Source organism: Podarcis gaigeae, assembly GCF_964106915.1.
Source record: "Podarcis gaigeae genome assembly, chromosome: 4".
NCBI classification, from domain to species: domain Eukaryota; kingdom Metazoa; phylum Chordata; class Lepidosauria; order Squamata; family Lacertidae; genus Podarcis; species Podarcis gaigeae.
Genome location: NC_139677.1, coordinates 27,770,238 through 27,792,852, shown reverse-complemented (window position 1 = coordinate 27,792,852; position 22,615 = coordinate 27,770,238). Strand labels below are relative to the sequence as shown.

Sequence of the window (22,615 nt, the reverse complement as noted above, 5' to 3'; positions counted from 1 at the left end):
TACATAGATGCATGTGAAGTTCCATTGAAGGATCAAAATCTAACAAGATAAAAGAGCTTCTGTAAGGAGGAAGCTTTTAGATTATTTTGTTCTGGCCAGAGTTGGGGCAACCATGGAGGGATGATTCCCTCATTCACCAGTCAGAGTTGAGGTCTCCACCTGTCCCGTTTATCCTGACATGTGGTTATGGGAACATCTAACTTGGTCCCTGTCCTTTTGAAGCTCCCAGCATCTGGGTATGTTGCTTGATTGGCACATGGTCTTTGAACTTCCGGTCATATGTGCCATCTTCTCAGTATGTGAGATCATTTGTGGCATGCCTTAGAATTGTTATGTTCTAAGAACCAATCAGCATCAAGGAAGAGCAGTCTCAACCCCCTTATTGATGCAACTGCCATCACACGAGAGACTATCGCATAAGGCCAATCTCAGTATGTTCCGCTTTGTTCCTTCCTCTGTGTAACTGATAATACTGCGAAGTTTCATCTGTATATGTCTATTTTACCTATTTTAAAGTTTTATTATGCAACTTGCCCTGTGATTTTTGTATAAAGAGAAGTATATAAGGTGAATTAATTATTGAAAATAACCCTCAAGTATCACTGGTTCCTTTCTGGAGGGACACACTTACTTGACTGCTGATATACATCAGGAATGGGAATCCGTGGCCTTTTTGGGGTTGCTGGACTGCATCTTCATTCAGTCCCAGCCAGTATTCTCACTGATCAGGAATGATAGGAAATGCAAGATGCTTTTTGTGAAATGGCTATAGGGGGGAAAGAGACAGCTTTTTATGTGTGTTTGTTTTTTGTTGATAAACATACGTTGTTTATTGTAATAATGAAGCAGCTCAGTGAAAACTGAATATAAAAAGAAATATCTTATTTAAGTGTTTAAGTGCAGGTTCTTCCATCAAACAATAGCTAACATATTCTAGTCTTTAAAGTGTACAGTTATCTTTAAAAAGAAGCATTTCAGTGTATTTGCAGTGGTGGTTTTTTTAAAAAGAATTGTTGGGAAAGATCTTCCACGCAAAACCATTTTTCTTTCTGTCATGTTTGACAGTGCTTCTGCCATGTGCCATTTTTAACCAAATAATAAATTCAAGAAAGTGGTTCAATTATCACTAAAGTTTGTGTGCTCATATATTGTAAAAGTGACATACAGGAATTGGGACACTGAAACAATAGGAAGAAGGAGAAGTGAGGCAGAGAGGGATTAATGTTCTAGAATTTGCTTGGTTACATTTCCCCCCCTATTTTTTGTAACTATAAATTTATTCAGTATGAAAACTATGGGTGATATTCAAGTAAATTTGAAATTAACTAACTTAATTTAGTTAGGTCCATTAATTTCAATAGGTCTACTCTGAGGAAAACTCAGGGACTATAGGGAAAGTCTTCAACTATCTAGCAAAGGTTAATTGTAGCTAAGGCCAGGCTTTTCTTTATTCGAAACTCTCCGGAACTATGTTCCGGCACCTCTTAGATGGGCGCCATTGCCATTATAAGAGAACAAGGGAAGCATTCATGGTGAGTTCCGGCACCTCTTTTTCTAGAAAAATAGGACTGGCTAAGGTGGCAATGCTGTGCACATTTAGTTGGGAGTAAGTCTCTTGTGAGTTAAACCACTGTGGTTAAACCACAGAGCCTAGGACTTGCTGATCAGAAGGTCAGCGGTTCGAATCCCCGCAATGGGGTGAGCTCCCGTTGCTTGGTCTCTGCTCCTGCCAACCTAGCAGTTTGAAAGCACATTAAAGTGCAAGTAGATAGGTACCACTCCAGCAGGAAGGTAAACGGCGTTTCCGAGTTCTGCTCTGGTTCGCAAACCCCAGAGTCTGCCACCACTTGACCTAATGGTCAGGGATCCCTTTACCTTTAAGTCTCTTGTGAGCTTATTGAGACTTTATTCTAAGTAAATGCACATATTTATTTGGGGGGGGGGATATCCCACCCTTCCACTGTAAAGCAGTATGTAGGGTGGCTTACATCATTAAAAACAACAAATCACACACAGAAACAACAACAACTGAGGCAACAGCAGCAGGTAATTACCAACTAAAATATGAGAGGAATACATTAAAAAATAGCCAGGAGTCATAAAAAATAGAAGAAGAGTCTGCAGAATCAGGCCTATGGCCCACTTAGTCCAGCATTCTGGTTTCATAGTGACCAGCCAGATGCCTGTGGTTTCCAAATAAAAATACAACAAATAAAACATCAACAAATGATCAGCTGATTTAAAAAATGAAAGAAATTTTGAGGGTTGTAAGATTTGACTGCTGCCCATGTCTGCCACTACTTTAGACCAGGGCCAGACTGGCCCGCCAATGAGGCGATATGAGGCAGTTGCCTCAGGTAGCAGATCTGGCTTCTTGTTCTGCCACTTGCCGCTTCCTATTCCATGCCTGCCTGCTGCTGTGGCTGCCTCCTCCATGCTCATTGACAGCAAGTGGCAGCAGAGGTGGCTGGAGCAGGGGAGTAGAAGCATTTTCTATTTTGCCTGAAGTGGCAAGATGTCCTGGTCTGGCCCTCCTTAAGGCATAAATGTTTATAGGTGCAAGTGAGAGAACACAGGATGAACAGAATACTAATATACCTAAGTCTGAACTTCCAGGGTCACTGCCCATTCATTCAGCTTCTAGCCTTCTTATTCCCAAGGGCTGGAGATGGGTAAAAATAGTTTAAGAAGGGGGGGGGGGGCAGAAACACAGAACAGAATACTTGCTTAATGGAGAATCAGAAGAATCTTTATTTGCACCAGCCACTAGCCATAGCAATAAAATAAAATTTACTGAAGATAGAGGTAAAAACCTAGCTGTAGAAAATACATTTTGGGGGTTTACACCAGTAATCAAATAATAGATCTTATTCTAATTGCCCCCGCTAAAAACCTTGCAGTTTTTGCTGTCAACTGATCATCTTGATCTGCTAAAAGAAAGGACACAGTAGCGATGGTTGAGCGACTTGTCATGGACAATAACAGAGGGGTAATAATGGAGGAATTCTAAAATTAGATTCCTTGTTGATTAGCTCTGGTCCCCCATCCCCAATAATCTATCTTAAAGAGAAAGTCTTATAAAACTTTGAAAAGAGAAAGTCTTATAAAACTTTCAGATGGTACCCAGGCTTCCAGGTTGATGAACTTCTAGAGGAAAGGGGTTTTCACAGTTGTGGGGTGCCCACCAAAAATGCGTTGAATATCCCCTTGCTGTTTGGAATTTGATGTATGTATTCTCAAGATGTCACTTGTGGCTAATCTTGAAGATTGTGATGGAGCACAGGAGAGCACAGTAGACTTTACTATGGGAGACCCAAGGCTGGTCTTGTCAGTGTAAACTAACTTTTGAATTAGGTAGGGAAAACAAATTCAAAAGGGACATGAACACAGTGAGAGGAACCCCTTAAATATCTTTGAAATGCTTTAGAAAGTCTTCTGTAGAAATAATATAATTTGTTGTATATAGTTCTACTTTTTAAATCCTTGGTGTTTTGTTTTTTTTAAAAGAGAGATGGTGATATGTTACAGCTACAGTCTTGTTCCCATAGTGTCATACTGTGTTCAGTGAGATTTCTTCAAAGTAAGTGGGTTGAGTATTTTAATGCCCAAGTTATAAAGCACAGAGAGCTGAGATTTTTTAAAAAAAATAATTCCTCAGATCCAAACAGGAAGTGGGTAGCAGAGGAGGGCATAAGACCCCCTGCCTTGTACAGAATCCATGCTGCTGCAATTATCCTCTTATCACAGACAAACAGTCCCTCTATTTAAATATTAAGATGCATTGTCTTGCTTCTGTTTACATTTTATCTTCAAGGCAAAAGAAAGTGATATGACTCATGTAGACTTTGTTCTACTTAAAAAGTTAGCCTCAGATTACTTTGACTAGTAAGCAGAGTATGAAGCGTACAGGGCTACCTTGTAACTTTTATAACAGGTGCATCAGGTGTTGCTTTCTCTTTTTATATAGTGCATAACTAAAACTTGAAGAATGGAGTTATAAAGGGAACTAGGAGAAACAGGAGGAGCTGACAACACAGACCAGGTGTATGATAATGAGGGGTCTCGGTTATAAGATGCAATAAGGACAAACAGGTGATGATGTCCTCTCAAGGATTGGTTGAAAGAATAAGCTTAAGAATATCTTAGGTGGGGATAAGATAAAAAGGTAAAATGGTAAATTGGAAAAAGATGGCAGAATGGGATTATCTGCTCTCTAGGGAGTGGATCGAAGAATTCTAGACTATCTCCACGTCTTATCTTAAAGGATCCCTGACCGTTAGGTCCAGTCGTGACCGACTCTGGGGTTGCAGCGCTCTTCTCTTTTTATTGGCCAAGGGAGCCGGCATACAGCTTCCGGGTCATGTGGCCAGCATGATTAAGCCACTTCTGGCGAACCAGAGCAGCGCACGGAAACGCCGTTTACCTTTCCACCGGAGTGGTACCCATTTATCTACTTGCACTTTGACATGCTTTTGAACTGCTAGGTTGGCAGGAGCAGGGACCGAGCAATGGGAGCTCACCCTGTCACAGGGATTCGAACCGCTGACCTTCTGATTGGCAAGTCCTAGGCTCTGTGGTTTAACCCACAGCGCCACCTGTGTCTTACCTTAGGTGAAGGCAATTTTATAATCTTAGCACCTGTCTGAGTACTGCAGCAGTAAGCTCTCGTAAGGCCACCGCACATAACACTTTATAGGTGTACACTTAAGTGCCATGAAAAATGTGGTTTGAATGTGACAAATACATTTGCACAACAGTAATTGCACTCATTGGGATGCAGCTCCTCCTTGCATGTATGGCTTGGTGGCAAACCAGGCTTTGCCTCTGTGTAATGTGTGAAATGTCATCGAGGAATCCCCAGGAAGTGCTCAGTGCTATTCTGCTTCTGGCCATTAAAAAATATAGCAGACGCTTCCTTAACAAACAAAAAGTTGACTTAATTATCCCCCACCCCCGCCTTTCATCAGGAAAGGCAGCATTGTAGAACTATGGATCTGAACAGAAATCAGTTCCCCAGTCATGGTCCCAGCTGTGAAATAGCTTAACAGAAATATGGAGAGATTCTACAAAGCTGTCTTTTTGTCGCTCGCCTCTTTTTCTTTTTCTTTTTCGGCCTGTTAGGAAAATCAAGGTCTTTTCATTCTCCAACACAATGTTTTGTGACACTAGTGTTCCAGAATAGGAAGCCCACCCGTCAGTTTTTATCATCACACATTCACCCGCTATGTAACAATGTTTTCGGTTTGAAAAGGAGAGATTTTATTTCAATTCGGTGAGAATTATAGGACTACAAAGGCAAGCAGAGCAGAGGTCTTATTTCATTGACAGCTGTGGGAGAATTTTAGAGCAACCATCTCCCCCCCCCCCCGCCCTCTCCTTCCAACAAAAACTTATCATTGCTCAGGACTCTGTTGTGAATTGGCCTGCAAATGTCACTACTAGTCAGCTGTTCTTTTAGACTGTAAATCGTTTAAGATTGCCTGATGATAGAAAGCCAAGCCACAAATGGAGCTGTCTTGCTGTATGCTGAGGTTTCCATTAAAAGCTACTGTAGTGCAGTGTATAAAATACTGAACTTCGTCCAAGTTAGAATAAGTCATCTTTAAATCTGCAGTGGGAAACAATTTCATATCATGGTAACACCCCCCCCCCCAACAAATGTGTGTGTGAGCGCGTTTGGTTTATGTTCCCTTCAGTTTGCATGGTTAGCTTAGGATTCCAAAAATTCCTACAATGGTATCTTGGTTCTCAAACTTAATCCTTTCCAGAAGTCCATTCCAAAACCAAAGCATTCCAAAATCATAGAGTATGGTTTCCCATAGAGAGTAATGCAAAATGGATTAATCCGTTCCAGACTTTTAAAAACAGCCCATATAACAGCAATTTAACATGAACTTTACTATCTAATGAGACCATTGATTCATAAAATGAAAGCAATAAACAATGTACTGCAGTCACTCAATCAATCACTCAATCAATCACTCAATCAATCAATCAATCAGTATCTGAACTGGGTTCCACACAGTCACACACAAAAAGAGCCACAAAAACAAAAATGCAAAATAAATAGCAAGAACAGACAAGCCTCAGTGTGGCACTCAAAACAGAAGCGTAACACTCGAACGGAAGCGTAACACTCAAAACAGAGCACTTTCCAAAGAAGGTTCGCAAACCGGAACACTTACTTCCGGGTTTACAGTGTTTGGGTTCCAAGTTGTTTGAGTACCAAGGTGTTGAGAACCGAGGTCCCGCTGTATTTAGTTTCTCTCTCCCACCCACCCTTTAGGGAAGGAGTGGCAAACCTGCAATCATCCAGAAATTGTAGCATCTCTAACTCCCATCAATCCTTGCCAGCATGACCTATGGTCGGGGGTGGGGTGATGAGAGCTGAAATCCAGCAACATCTGGGGATCCAAGGTCCAAGAGCACTTTTGCAGTCCTGCAACACCTGGAAGGCCACAGCTTCTTCGGCCTTGGTTTAGAAAATCTTGGCTAGAATTTTTAACCCGACAACAAACTTAACTGTACTTCTCTGAGAGCATTCACAATGCATTTATTTCTATAGTCCTGAATCATTAAAAGGTAAAGGTAAAGGGACCCCTAACCATAAGGTCCAGTCATAGCCGACTCTGGGGTTGCAGCGCTCATCTCGCTTTATTGGCCGAGGGAGCCGGCGTACAGCTTCTGGATCATGTGGCCAGCATGACTAAGCTGCTTCTGGCGAACCAGAGCAGCACATGGAAACACCGTTTACCTTCCCGACGGAGCGGTACCTATTTATCTACTTGCACTGAGCAATGGGAGCTCACTCCATCACGGGGATTCGAACTGCCGACCTTCTGATGGGCAAGTCCTTGGCTCTGTGGTTTAACCCACAGCGCCACCCGCGTCATTAGTTATCGTCAAAATGCTCAATGAAGTAAAACCTGAGTTGGGACAGTTTGAGAACTGTGCAGTTCAAGCCATTCATATTGGAATTATTTCCAATATGAATGGAATTATTATATGCAAGGTGGCATATAAAATAGATGAATGTTTCTGTTGCACACTACAGGTTTCGCCACAGCATTGTCTATGCATAAAGACACCAGAATGCTGTTGCAGGACCCATCCAATAAGGACTGAAAACCTCAACATTCTGTTTTGATGTTTGCGGTGCGAGATGAAAACAAAACTAGTTTATTTCTCTGTTTAACCAACACAAATATAGAATTCTACCATTAGACGTAAGAACTGAGTCATAAACTGAGGGCACGACTCCTAAATCACAGGCTGGCCTCATGCACAACCAAGCTGCTCTTTCCCTCAAAATATATTACAATCACTGGTGGTATAATAGTATGCAGACATAAACCAGTGTTTGGAACTTATTCGTCTTGAAAGCCATGGTGCTTAGAAAGAAAATCTTGAGTAAATTAGAAAGGGGTTTCACTTGGCAGTGTGATTTTTCCCCCCTGAAGACAATTTGCCCCTTGCCAGAGAGGAGGAAAAGATGGTAGAGAAAAAGATGCTGAGACCAATCCTTAAGACAAGGATTCTGCCAGTAGCAGATAAAACAAAACAGAAGCCTTTCCACTCCTGATGGTGGCTTATCCTGCGTTGTTTTCTGCTTCTTTTTCTTGTAGATGCCTCTCGACGGCCTCCCTGGTAGTGTTGGTGAGTATTCTCGTTCAATTCCAACAATCCTGCTAACCACTGAATACATATCAGAGCAACTCGTACTATTCAGTCATGTTATGAAGTTTCTTTTTTTAACAAGCCCTCACCATAGTCCTTTTGATTTTGACACCACAACCTGCCTGAAAGGAGAGGACCCACCAGCACCCACATATTCCATCCTTCTCATTCTTTTATGGCCAGAAGACGGAGTGGGCAAAGGTGTACTTCTTGACTTACCTTAATCACATTAAGGTAAGTCATGATGGTAGGCCATCTTGCTATCTTAACCATGCAGATGATATAGATATAGATGATATAGATTACACACTTCGTATTTCAATAATATATATATGATATAGATTACACACTTCGTATTTCAATAACCAGAAAGGCTGTCAAGTCTGAGTAATACAAATGAAAATATTACGAAAGCAGGTGCTTTTAGGTTTGCAGACTAAATCAAGGAGGTGATGATGGTAGAAGTTGCTCCGTTCATTAGGACTGAGTTGAAACTCTGTGTTTGTATATATATATGTGTACACACACACACACACACACACACACACAAACACACACACATTTTGTGAACATTTTCACCCCCTTTTTGGTGGCACCTTTTGGCGATTTCCCTCCTCCCCAACCCCTTTTTTTTTTAAAAAAAACCTGCATGCAAGGGGCAAGGTAGCAGGAGGCAAGGGTGATTGGCTTCCACTGTCAAAACACCTAGGCCACAGTTCCTTCTCCAACCCAGACAGGGCATGATGGAGATGTGCTTCCTAAGGCAGACCCTACTGAAAGTAACACAATTAGGATGTGGATGCCAGCCTTCTCTGTGTACACATTCTGCCCTACCTGATCATGCACATGACTACCTGACTAAAGTTGGATCAAAGGTGACGACAGTCTTGTAGGTCTGTTTGCCTTCTAAGGCAGGTGGTTTTGTGGACCACTCTAAGTGAACAAGTGAATGGCAGACTGAATCATCCGCCTGCCATATATTGGCCAATGGCAGCAGGTAGTTGTGGGCGTTCCCTTGGGCGTGGGACCAACTGCCCAATGGGACACTTGGCCCCATGCCGGGGGACAGGATAAATTGTGGCCTGCCAGGCCACTCGGCCTCTTGCAGGAGAGCAATAAAATTGCCCTCACATTGTGGCAAGACAGGGAGCATTAATATGGTTCTCTGTGATGTCATCATGTAGTCAGATCATATTAACTATGTGGTATCGCAACATCAACACATTCACACTGTGATCAATGCTAGGTGGGATCACATAGCGACAGTCTTTCATGTTAAAAAGTGATGCTGACGCATCAGAAACGGTGACTTTTGCATCAGAAATATAGCAAAGCAAAATTTCAGCACCCCACTAGTATTAATGTGCATTGGAGAAGTGCTAATGTATTCCATACAGATTAATATTGACATGACCAATCTTGTCATTCCTGTAGGGCCAGTTCTTTCTAAAGGCTTCTGTTATAAGTATAAAGCAAAATCTCAGAGTGTTTCATGAATCTCACTCATTTCCTACCCCCTTTTCTCCTTGATGCTGTATTTATAATTTTTCTTATCACAACGTCCTATTAATTCCTTTGCAGTTCTTTGTCCAAAGTTATGCATAGCAACTTGGGAGAAATGGTTTGCTGCTGTGTCTGTTGGGAGAGGAACTGAGTGTTTACCTTTTTCGGTTACTATTTTTACCTAGCCCAGGGAGAAACAAGTTAGTGCTAGCTTAATATTTTCCTTTGGGGGCAATTATTACATTCTTATCTTCTTGATTTCTTTTCTTTTAACATTCAAGATAAGTACCTTTAAAAATACTGCTTTGGTACGTACTTCAATGAAATCTGAATACAAGATTGAGACTAAAATTTCTCAAATATCCAAATATGTTCCTCAATATGTATCAGTGAGAGATTAATAGGGGAAAGCTAAGAAACATGAGAGAACACTGTATTGCTCTGAGCTACTCTGACCTCCTGTTATGCAAAGCTGCTTCTAGGGTTGCTTCTATCATTGCATTTTGGAAACCCGCGTAGAGTGGCTTCAATTTTACATCTCATTAAAGCAAGCAGCATCAAGGTAGTTTTTACAACCACCCAGCATGACCCCCACTACAGAAAACAAGCTTGTTTGCTTTCACTTTTACCTATACAAAGAATTCATACATGAACTTTCAGGAGAGAGGATAAGAATAAGTGATGCAGAGGGTGAACTGAGTAAAGAAATTATGACCTCAGAATGAGATGTTACTTGGTCATGAAAAGATAGTGGAACTGCTGAAATTGACAGAAGGATTACTAGACCTGTACAGTAATGTCAATGCTTCAGTCCCAACTATTTGGTCAGTGCAGATCTCACAACAGTTAAGCACTCTGGGGAGGTCCTCATTGTGGAATGGTAATTGGTTAAAGACCAGGAAGCAGAGAATTGGAATAAATAGGCAGTTTTCATAACCACAGAATTATAGAGGGGACCATGAGGGTCATCTAATCCAACCCCTTGCAAAACAGGAATCCTTTGCCCAATGTGGGGCTTGAACCTATGACCCGAAGATTAAAAGGAGCACATGTTCCTGCAGAGGCCTTTCCTGGTGCCTACAGGACCCCATTCCCCTTCCTCCTGAAATTAGACTTCAAAAAAGCCTTTGTTTAGCCAACAGAAGGCTTTTTTCCAAGCCTATACTCACAACTTGGGTCAATTTTGGGGGTGGGGGTTACTCCTCAGAAGGGGTGAGTTGTAGCATGCATGTGGTGCCCAAAACAGTTTCTCTGGTTTGTAGATATGGCCCCAGTTCCAAAATGTTGGCCAGTCCTACAATAGAAGGATGTAAGAAGTGCATTCTCCCAAGGACCAGTGCCTTTTAAATGAACTAGAGTTAGGGGTGAACAGTGAGGTGGTAGTTTGCTGGTGACACCAAATTGTTCAGGACAGTCTTATGGGAGCAAATGGGTACCTGATGGACTCAGGTTCCAAAGCAAACTCCCTGAACTACCAAGGAGCAGACCGTGCAGCAGATTTCAGAATCCAGTCCTGCAGGTCCTGCCCCTCACTTCTCTCTACAGCATGTGCAGATACCACCTTCTTGACTGTTGAACCCACTATTAGTCCCGTCTGCTCAATCCTATCTTCACATGCAGGGGAATTCCCTAACTTGTCAATGGTTTGAGACCCATCAGCTACCCTCACATGGTTTTGCCGGCCATTCAAAGCCATTTCCTGGGGTGTGGCCGCTGTCACGTGCTGACAGCTTCTAGGAGCCCCAGGTGAGTGCAGAGTGCGGACCAAATGTGGACAAACTGCCCCAGAAGGAGCACAATGTGTCTCCCACCAGAGGTCCCCTTCTAATGTAGGTGCAAGGAGTTTATGTTGGATGGGGATAAATGCCTTTCTGATGATGTGTTTTAATTGTTTTTATTGTTCGTAATCTTATAAACAGAGCAACCGAACTTCAATAGAATATTCATAAAACTGTTGAATTTATAGCTTAATTGATATTCATTTTAGAGTGCAGTAATCAACAGCACTATGTGCTAATATAGTTTTCAATTATAGGATATCATATAAGAGGAGAAAAGCACAGTGTAATAGGATTGATGCATTGTCATAGATATGTACACAGCTGCTGAGCTACAGGTGAATTTACCTGAGGTAACTCTTGGCGTGAGGTCCAGGATTCTTGCTCATAGTGTGGTGTGTGTTTTTGTGTGTGACTTTACAAGCCACAGCTGAATTATTATTGAGATGTGGCTTTGGCTTTAAAACAAATAGAGACCAACAAAAGACCATATGGCTTTTTATCTGGTTTTTTGTTTTCCGCTCAGGATTCATATAACCCAGGTAAATATTAGCAAGATTTGAAGTGATATGAATACATTGTTTAGAGTATGGTAACTTGTCATAATGAAAGATGAAAAGGCTTTAAAAAAAACATCAAGAAAATAAGAACTAATTCGGAGCTGAAAATTTGCTAAATCTAATGGGATTTCACCTATGAAACCAATTAACTCTAATCTCAATAGCAGCGACACTTTCTAACAGGGCCCGGTCATTTTCAGATAGGTGCTAATGTACATCATGTATTTACATGTAACACAGTTCCACAATCTGCCTTTGTATTTCTGTATTCCATTTTCATTCTTATTCCTCTTGCATAGCAATAGGTGGACGGATGGGCACGCACACCCACCTTCGCACACAATTTGATTTGAAACTTGTAATTTATCAAGGGGGGGGACCCATAGGTTAATTGCAGAGCGCTTCTAAGTATGGAATAAATTTTCATGAAAATCCCTATGTTGAGTTTTAGCCACACTGATTTTTCTCATCCCTGTCTTACTCCTTGAACTTGATCCCCCCCCCCACCTTGGTTCCACTAAAAATAAGAACAATTCTTGCATACTTTATGAATTATATGGGGTATATTATGTTGCTCAGGGGGATATAGTTTTATACCCCACCTCCCGTAGGTTAGGGCCTGCACTGGTATAGAACTGGGTCTCTGCCATGTGAGGAGTGGGAAGGGAGTATTTGAGGATTCAGTGTGGGGCATGACCCCATTAGTGTTGCAGAGATGTGTAGAGTCAGTTATTATTGTATGCTTGGCAGTGATTATTAGTAAGAATGATGCGAATGTTTGGTAAGTGTGTGTGGGTTTATAGCATTCAGTGTGAGCTGTTTTGGTGTGCGTGGTTGGCAGAGATGCTGTATGAGAATGGCTGTAGTGAATGATATTGTGTATTTATGTATTTGGATTTTTCTTGACATAAATTTTCTGAAATAGTGCTTATTGTATATCTATGTGTTTGGAATATATGTTCTGGTGTTCTTTATTGTTAACCTCCCAGAGATCTGTGGAAAGTAAGGAGCCTGTAAATGGATTAAATAAATAATATACACATTATTATACAACCATACCTTGGTTCTCGAACAGAATCCATTCTGGAAGTCTGTTCGACTTCTGAAAACATTTGAAAACCAAGGCACGGTTTCTGATTGGCTGCACTCAGCTTCCTGCACTCAATCACAAGCTGCGGAAGCCACGCCAGATGTTCTGCTTCCAAAAAATGTCCGCAAACCAGAACACTCACTTCCGGGTTTGCAGCGTTCGGGTGCCAAAACGTTCGAGGCATTCGAGAACCAAGGTACAACTCTATGTACTATTATATGTGGTTGCCCGGAGGCTGAAATTAGTGCAGAATCACAATCTGGAGCCTTATTCACACATTACTTGTTTGTAGGGTAGTGGACCTGGGAGTTGGGGGCATGTTTCTAACAGGAGTTTCTATGCTGTGAGTTTTCCTTGCAGACTACCATCCAAAACACTGCCAAGGTACAGCACCCTGTGTCCTTTTAAGAAACTACCAATAAGAAGCCTTTTTAAGAAACTGCTGGCCACTGTGATACATTGCTGTTTGATCATTATTAGTCATTTCATTTTTATACAGCTTTGTATTTTTAAGGGAAAAAACCATCCAAGCAGTTTGCAGCGCGTTAAAACATCAAATAATACAATCCAGAATGAAACAGAAGCAAGTCAGATACAAAGTATACATTCAAAGCAACACAATTAACAGAAAACTAAAACAGTATCTTAAAGAGATGTCAAAATAAAACATTACAAAGGTCAACTACAGAATGTGCATTTAGCACAGCAAAATTAACCAACCCTCCAACCCTTAAATATTTCAAAAGCAAGCTTTACTAAATGAAGTCAAATATGACATGCACTTTTTAAACGGCATAATTAATAAGAGAATAAAATGATGTCGTCTCCCTTCTCCCAAGAAACAGCTGGAAAATAAGTTATCTGCAGGCTTCCAAAGAGACAGCTGAAAGGAAAACAGGATCCTGTTCCCAGGCAAAGGAAAGCAGGAGGAAAGCACAGCTTAGACTGCAAGGATCTAAGAGTTGGAAGGGACCACAGCGGTCTGGTCCAGTGTTTCTCAACCTCTCCCCCGACCGTAGCCCCTTCCGACCTTGTTTCCTTCCTGTAGCCCCACTCCTGTCCTACTGGTAGAAAGGTAGCTATTTTGTTCGTAAATAGAAAATGTTTTATTTATTATTTTTATAATTATATAAATTATATAATTTTACTTGTGGCCCCCTTGGATTATCCTGGGGGGTCCCAGGGGGCCATATGCTCCTCCAGTTGAGAAACACTGGTCTAGTCCAACCCCCTGCCATGTTTCCCCATCACGGGGCTTTAACCCACGACCCTGAGATTAAGAGTCTTCATTAAGAGTATTCTCTACCGACTGAGCTATCCTAGGTTCAAAAAGAGTGCTAGAGAGGTGTTATGTACTAAGCTGAATAGGATCCAAAATGCAGCAGTCTGATTGGTCCTAGAACAATAGGATTCAGAATGCAGCAGTCTGATTGGTCCACAGGAGCCACGCAATCCAGCTCTAGGTGGAAGTGAATCCGCAACCTGATTGGCCTACAGGATAATCCCGGAATTAGCCAATCACGTGGGGCCCATTGTGTAAATACTGTAATGTATATAAAGCAGACATTCTGGGGGAACTTCCATTCCTCCTCACCACTATGAGCTGAATAAAGAGCATGAAATCCACTCTTGACTCCGAGTATATTTCAAGAGGCTTGCATATAGGAGGAGATGGGCGGAGCCAGTGGGCAACCACCCCAAAAAAGTTTCTAAAAAAGAACAAAACAAAACACAACCAGTAAGTAGTTGGGTCAAGGAAGAGGGAGAGAGGTTAAGGAGATGCTCAGACCGTTCTGAGGTTCAGGAAGAAGAGGAGGAGGTTATTTTTCTAGATTGGCTTGAGTTATTCTATTCCACCATGCCCATTAGAAGGGAAAATCAAAGACAGAACTTGTGAAAGAAATGAAAGGGAGGTCCAGGAAGGCCTGATGAACAAGTCCTTTTGCCCTATCAGAAATAATCCGGCTCTACCAATTTGATTCACTCAGTTGGTGAGGAAGGAGAGAATCGCATCAGTGTTAATTACTATGGATAAACTCGAACCTCCCACAAGCTTCTAATCACATCTAACTTTAAACTAGATAGTATGACCTGGGCAATTACAGCACATCGGGCAATCAAGCTGTTGGAAACACATGAGACTATATCTTAACTGTAAGGGTTGTTTGTTTAGGGTACAGTAGCAGAAAATAAAACAGATGTTTTGCTTTCTGAGAATAGCTTTGGCAAAACAGGCAAAAAGCTTGCACCCACTCTGAAGCAGTGCGAAGGAATCCCTAGTTGAGCAGATGCATTGCCGTACAAAGATGCAGAATGTAGGCTTCCCCATGCACAGATTGTAGTGGGGGCGATGATTGCCCTCTCAAGGTGGATTATCTAAGGAAATGGAGAAGAGGGACAGGAATTAAGGGTGGGGGTGGAAAGACAAATTCAGTTTGATTCACATTTTAATGCAAGCCTACCCAATTTGCTCTCCTTGAAAAAATAACACAAACCAAAACGCAGCTAACCTTTGAAGTTCCAGATTTTATGATGTAGTTATGCAGCCCCCCCCAAAAAAGTGCATATTGGTGGTGGTGGGGAGTATACACAAAACATACATATATTATGAAAATAACATGTAGAATATTAGGGGAAATTGCTTGCAAAAACATGCTCCTAAAATACTGGTGAATTTTCACGAGATCTTTTTTCCAATGATGTCTGAAAGATACGTTAGAACATTTGGAGAACTATTTGGACATATGTGGATTTGTCATATAAACAGGTGCATGTTTAAGTCAGAGTAGATGTATTGTTGTTATTGATGGTGTTTCTTTTTTCTTTTTGTTATATTCACAAACTCTACAGAGATACAGATACAGATACAGATATATAGATATAGATATAGTGGTACCTTGGTTTACAACCATAATCCGTTCTGGAGGTCCATTTGTAAACCAAAACAGGTTGTAACTCAAGGTGTGCTTTTGCTAATGGGGCCTCCAAAAAAGAAAAAAAAGAGTTTGTAATCCAAAAAAGTTCGCAAACCGGGACACGGACTTCCGGGTTTGACATGTTTGTAATCCAAAACGTATGCAAACCAGACTGTTCGCAAACCAAGGTACCTCTGTACTGAAAACTAATGCAGAAATGTGATGAACTGAAGAATTGGAAAATGAGAAATTTAGAAATATCAAAGATTTGTCTATTCATAAAAGTTATCACTGTCCCCCAGGAACAAAGACATTTTCCAGGATGGAAAGGATGGAGTTAATTTACCTAAGTTTGCTATACTTTCCCACTTTATATACAACCCACCTTTCTTCCATGTAGCGGAGCCCGTGATAGCATTCTTGGCTTCAGCATGCATCACGACAAGTTGGTTATTGAATTGTCACTGGTTTCAATCCTGTTGATGAGATAAAACCAAAGGAATACTCATTTATTATTAATCACAATACAGTGGTACCTCGGGTTACAGATGCTTCAGGTTACAGACTCCGCTAACCCAAAAACAGTACCTCGGGTTAAGAACTTTGCTTCAGGATGAGAACAGAAATCGCGGAGGCCCCATTAGCTAAAGTGGTGCTTCAGGTTAAGAACAGTTTCAGGTTAAGAATGGACCTCCGGAACGAATTAGGTTCTTAACCCGAGGTACCACTGTACTGAATTGGTTAGTGCACAAGAAAAGGCTTGTGCTTAAAGTAGTAACCGTGCGTCTTTGCATTTCCCCAGTAAACATGTTTTCCCTGAACATCCAAGGATGATAACAATTTAATCTTTAGGTTGCTGTTTTCAATGGAACACCTAGCAGATTAGAGGCATTTCCATTGACAATAGGATTTAAACGTTTAATCCACCACAGCTCCCACACCACCATGGGAAGCTGCCAGCTGCGCCCAAATTCGCAGGTCTATAAATTATCAGTTTCTGGATTTGTGTCAGACCACTGGATTGCTCATTAATCCATGTGAAAAACAAATCTCTTTCCACCCCCACCCCCCAGATTGGGCTACTTTCATGCTAGCAGTGTGCATGTATGAAACTTAATAATTAAAGATGTGATAAGAGCTTAACAATACAGCTAGTATTTCATAGGGAAACAGAGAATATTTTCCATTTTTTCAAGTAGAACATTTGATCCCGCCAAGTAATTTGCCAAAATAGATTCATCATACACCTTGCTTTGATGCTGTGCTTCTTCTGGTGCCATTTTCATGTTCCTTTTTTTTTTTTTTTGCCTTCAACTGTCCTCAGCATCAGGACCAAACTGCACAATATTTTAATCATGTGGTTTTGCCTTAAATGCATGATACTTCTTTCAGAAATAGCATGGGCTCCCTGATCGAGACCAAACCCCTAGCATGGGGCTAGAGCGCTTTAACCCATTACCACATTCTGTTCTGTGTTAGAAACTCAGATATATAAGCTAGTCGCCAAAATAGAATGCCTCATTGCCATTTTTGGGCCTTTCTGGTCCCTGAAATTAATTCTGTTTGTGTAGATAAAATATAATGGATGTGTTGCTAGTGTGTGAAAACAGTCCAGATCCAAGGATCCCCAGGCATGAACCTCCAGATGGTAAAGACACCAGGTGCTATCCTGGTGCCTGAGCATCTTCACATGGTCACAAGTGGCCAATAGGTAAAGGTAAATGGACCCCTCACCATTAGGTCCAGTCGTGGCCGTCTCTGGGGTTGCAGCGCTCATCTTGCTTTATTGGTTGAGGGAGCTGGCATTTGCCCACAGACAGCTTCCGGGTCATGTGGCCAGCATGACTAAGCCGCTTCTGGCAAACCAGAGCAGCGCACGGAAACACCGTTTACCTTCCCGCCGGAGCAGTACCTAGTTATCTACTTGCACTTTGTCGTGCTTTCAAACTGCTAGGTTGGCAGGAGCAGGGACCGAGCAACGGGAGCTCACCCCGTCGAAGGGATTCGAACCACCGACCTTCTGATAGCAAGTTCTAGGCTCTGTGGTTTAACCCACAGAACCACCAGGTGCAAAATGCACCTGGAACCTAGTGAATTTAGAAGACTGATTTTGTGGTCTTGATCCAGATCAGGGACCCTGCACCTTCTTTTTACATAGCTAGCTCCCTCTCTCTCCCTCTCTCTCCCTCTCTCTCCCTCTCTCTCCCTCTCTCTCCCTCTCTCTTCCTCTCTTTTTGTGTGTTTAAGCTACCATTCAGACCAATCCATGAGTGTCTGTGACATCATCAACAACACCCACATTTCCTTGGGCTAAGCCACAGTGTTCAACAGCTGAAGCTGGAGAACACAGTATGGACAAGGGAGTGGGGTGGGGATGGCATATCAAACAACAGAACTGTGAATCTGATTGCAGTGAGTGCTGAAAGTGAAATTGCTTCAAATGGAATTTGTAACGACAAAAAGTTTGAGAGGGTGTATTGTACCCCTGCGCCTTGGATGTGCAGAAATCAGCAGATGAAGCTTTTTGTGTCATGGAGCTAAGCATTATCAGTCACAAATAGCCATAGTTTAAACTGGCATTAAAGAAAGAGCCACAGGGATTAATTCACAATTTTAGAATCCTTCATTGGGAGGGCTTGGGGACTGCTTAGGCAATGAGTGCTGAAAGGAAGGAACAGTCTTATTATTTCATGTGTTATATGGCTCAGCCTTAGTTTTTTAAATGATGGGCAGGATTCTGGCTTAGTCATGCTTACAGTAGACCCATGTTTTCCCCATTGGGTCTCCTGTTCTTAGTCAGAATGCTAAGTCCTGTACATAGGTGGCACTATCTGTCATTTCCCCCCCAGGTCGCTAAGGCTGAAATCCTAACAATATCTACTCAGAAATACCAGCACATCCAACTGAATTAAATGGGGTTTACTTACAGGTTAATTGAGTAAGGATTGTGGCCTAAATTCTCAACAGAGAAATAAGAGAAGCGAGTGTACTTCAACTAGCTTAAAAGGAAATCCTAGAGTACTTTCATTAGGAAGAGTTAAACTTCACATATTTTTAACTTCATTAGAGGCTTAGGAGGTGTTAATTAGAATGAACTAGGTAATTAAACATAATTACTTTTTTAAGGTCTTAAAAGAACATTTTGACAAGAGTATGACATTCTATTTGTAAAAGAAAGAAGTAATAAAAAACTTTCAAACATTTAGAAAGCAACTATGTAATCTCCTAATCCAAAAAGTATTAGCAGAGTAGTTTGGTAATGCATTTTTCTCTTTTACATATTACCATGAATGAGCATGCACAGTTTTGGGTCTGGAGATTGCTGTCTTGAAATAGGGGGATTCCGCTAGATTCATTAACAGCTTGCAACTAAGTGCTGTTAAGTAACCATAAATTTTGTCCCTTATACATTGACACAAACTTCAATTGTATATGTCAAGGGTGATCAGATTCATAGACTACCTGTAAGTACATGTATCACACAGGGATTAGAAAAAACCACATTTGTTTAGATACAGCATAAGTGTTCTGCATGGTATTGCACATTCTCTTGGGGGGGTCATATTGGCAGTTTGCGGGTACACCTAGAATTGTATTGGACTTGGACTTTCAGATTTCTACTACTTCTGCTTGCTTTAACTTGTTCAAGCACTTTCATTATACAGACATTTGTAATTTTCTGGCTCTGTTATCGCAATGTGGTCTTGTGGGGATGCCCTGGAAGACTGTTCAGAAGCTGTAGCTGGTCCAGGTTTGCTTGCTTAACCTTTGGAGCAGTATTAATGCCAAAACAACTCAACTGGTTACTAGTAAGGTTCCAGTCAAAATTTCAGGCTATCACACAAATGCCTATTACACACCAGAGGCGGTATCCAACTAAACAGTTCTGCTGGTGCAAGGACTTCTAACTGCATGGTGGAACTTCTCCACCTTCTCCTCTCTTTGTGCACCATTGCATGGCCCCTAAATCTATTCTAGGCTTCTCTCCAACTCTCTGGAGCAGATTCTGGGTTTGCACAGGGAGCAGAGAAGGCAAGGAAGTTCCACTGCATAGCTAAAAGTCCTCCTGCTAGCAGAGCTGTTTAGTAGAATATCGCCCATGCTTCCATTCTTATAGTGTTTGAGATCAGTTCTTCACCAGACCTTCAGTAGCTGTTTTCCCTGTTGTTGCACTATTCCCCCTGTTCTTTACAGCTGCATGCGTGGGTCTCTTGATGTTGTAGGATACTCTTGGTGCTGAAAATCCTGGTTTATAAATTGAAACCCGAAGCCACATGCATCATTACAGCATTCCCAGCCATTAATGCAGTTTTGTGCATAAGCCACAGCAGAGGAGCCAATGGGAGTACTTGGTAAAAATATTCCAGTTGGCCTTCGTCTTGGGCGGGGGTTCATTTCTAAAGGTAATGCAACAATTGTGTATACCTAAAGTCATGTTACACTTGGAGCCACCCTGTGGCTAGCCAGCTGGTGGTGGTGGGCAGAGGGCATCCCTACCAGTCCCAGAGTTGGCATGCTGAGTAGGCCCTACCTGTGAAGCACAGCTGACAACTTAAAAGGTATTTTTTGCACCAGGTCCACTTGGTACCAGGTTACAAAAGTAACTGTTAAGCCCTTCAGCCTAGCTTCTTGGGCAAGGCCATTTCAGCACACCAGCTCTGGGAGTGTTATGGATGCTCTTTGGAGATTTTACAGGAGAATCCAATTTCCTGAAAGATCTCACGAGAGCATCCCATGTATGGGTGAAATAGCACAAGGAAACATGCGTAAGATGCAGGCACACTCTGTTTCTCTTGATACCTGCAGACCTCTGTTTGGAGAACTGCTTATTAGTTGCATCCTAGATCATAGACAGCCTGGGGCACAATTTTTCAAGACAGTCTAGCTCCCACTTGAAGTCAGTGGGACTGAAATTGGTTTAAATCTTGGCACTTCGCAGTTGTAGCTTGTAAACAAAATCTCTCTAATCTGGCAGCAACAAATGATCTCTCTAATGATATGTTTGTTATCATTACTGCCGGGGAGGATGCTTTTATACTATATTTAGTAAAGCAAATATTTTTCCTAAACTTTTCTGCACATAAACACTGATTGGCAGCAATTTGCAAGTAGTGCAGCTTTTGTATATCCAGTGCCATGGGTTAGATTAAATGCTTCTACAGGCAAGCAACCTTATTAAAATGAGTGTTCTGTCTCATTAACTATTGTTCTCACCAGACTCTGTCTGGGCTTGCTACATGCTTAATGCGTGCAAATCTCAAATGACCAAATACTGATAAATGAGGATCTAAAAGGGGAAAAAACAGAAATAAGGACATCCAGTGACACTCTATAACATAACCCATAGAGCAGATTCAGGTGCACTGAAAGACCTTGTTGGGTTCTACACTGACTTCAATGAGAAAATTTGTGTAATTAGTGAATGAATACTTTATTCAATACTCACTTGACATTAGCTAGCCAGGTTCTCAACTCCAAATTACTTGCATGATGATTGTGGGCTGAACATTTAGGACAGGGTAAGATTGCCATCCTCTAATATGAACTTGGTTTTCAACTTTTGTTATTTAGTCATTTAGTCGTGTCTGACTCTTTGTGACCCCATGGACCAGAGCACGCCAGGCACTCCTGTCTTCCACTGCCTCCCGCAGTTTAGTCAAACTCATGCTGGTAGCTTCGAGAACACTGTCCAACCATCTCGTCCTCTGGCGTCCCCTTCTCCTTGTGCCCTCCATCTTTCCCAACATCAGGGTCTTTTCCAGGGAGTCTTCTCTTCTCATGAGGTGGCCAAAGTATTGGAGTCTCAGCTTCAGGATCTGTCCTTACAGTGAGCACTCAGGGCTGATTTCCTTAAGAATGAATAGGTTTGATCTTCTTGCAGTCCAAGAGTCTCCTCCAGCACCATAATTCAAAAGCATCAATTTTCACCTTAATACAATACAATACAATACAATACAATACAATACACCTTAATACAATACAATCCACCCACACATGAAGCTATCTTCCATTCACTTTAAAGCGATGACAACAAATTATTAAACACAAAGTTGACATTAAAGTACCACACCCTCTGCTGCTGTGTGCTGACCCAGCAGCAAAGAAAGCAGTAGAGTTTTGATCTCAGTTACCCAGAGTTCCTGCATAAAATACTTCCTTAAGCAAATGTATTTGGGGACAAAGTTAAGTAAAGCATGCAAAATGTATCTGCCTATTTCTGTGCCCCTTTCCCATGTCTTCAGTCATAGGTCCATTATACCCCCCAACCCCCCTTTTGGGTCTTTTGTATTTTAATTAGCACAACAAACTTGTATGTAAACTGTATACTTCCTAAACATATTGTATATGCATTCTTTTCCTATAGCATGCATTTCTGCATGCTTTCAATAATAAAAGAATTGTGCATGTTTCCCCTCTAAAATGCACATTTTTGAACTAAAATCACATAGCAAGATTTGGAGAAATGCACAATCTGATTGAAAGCTGCACTCCCAAGAGACCTGCCCATATCTATATATCCAGTTTACAAAACATACCTTTTCTTCATGCAAAGCTTCCAAGAAAAATAATGGAAACTAAAGAACATGCAGACTACTGTCACAAACGCACAAAAGTAGCAGGAAGAAAACCAGAAAGATTTCAGACCAAAAAATAACATTGTTTCCCATAACATGGGGCTGAAATCCTGGTTATCACATTGAAATCTTCCTTAGGCTTTGAATGGTAAATTGCTGTGATACTTATGTATTCTACTACTTTCTGTTAAGGTAAATGAGAGAAAAGTTTGATACTAATTGCTGGATCACATTTCACAGCTTGCCACAATTTTAAGAGGTACGTGGTTACATATTCCCTGCTCAACTTTAAAAACCAAAGTGGGGTGTGATCGTCTATCACATCATGTTGATTTTTAATCTTAAGAGAACCCACATATGAACTACAATACTGCTTTCGAAAGCAACCACCATGAAGTTTGATCCCCTGTCATTCACCAATGACAACCCACCGAATGAATAGAATATAACCAGTAGAGTTGCTAAATTCCCAACTCCCTTAGAAAATGACTCAAGACAAAAGAAACACTAATTCATC

At 41.5% G+C, this 22,615-nt stretch overlaps 1 protein-coding gene and 1 long non-coding RNA gene across 3 annotated transcripts in view; both read left to right on the top strand.

The window, feature by feature from the left end:
- Window positions 1-22,615, top strand: part of NALF1 (NALCN channel auxiliary factor 1) — a 328,481-nt gene that overhangs the window by 198,419 nt on the left and 107,447 nt on the right. The window lies entirely within an intron of this gene.
- Window positions 405-9,360, top strand: LOC310843037. Its single transcript, XR_014563481.1, has 3 exons — window positions 405-431; window positions 7,626-7,656; window positions 9,259-9,360. It is a non-coding gene; the product is annotated as an uncharacterized lncRNA (long non-coding RNA).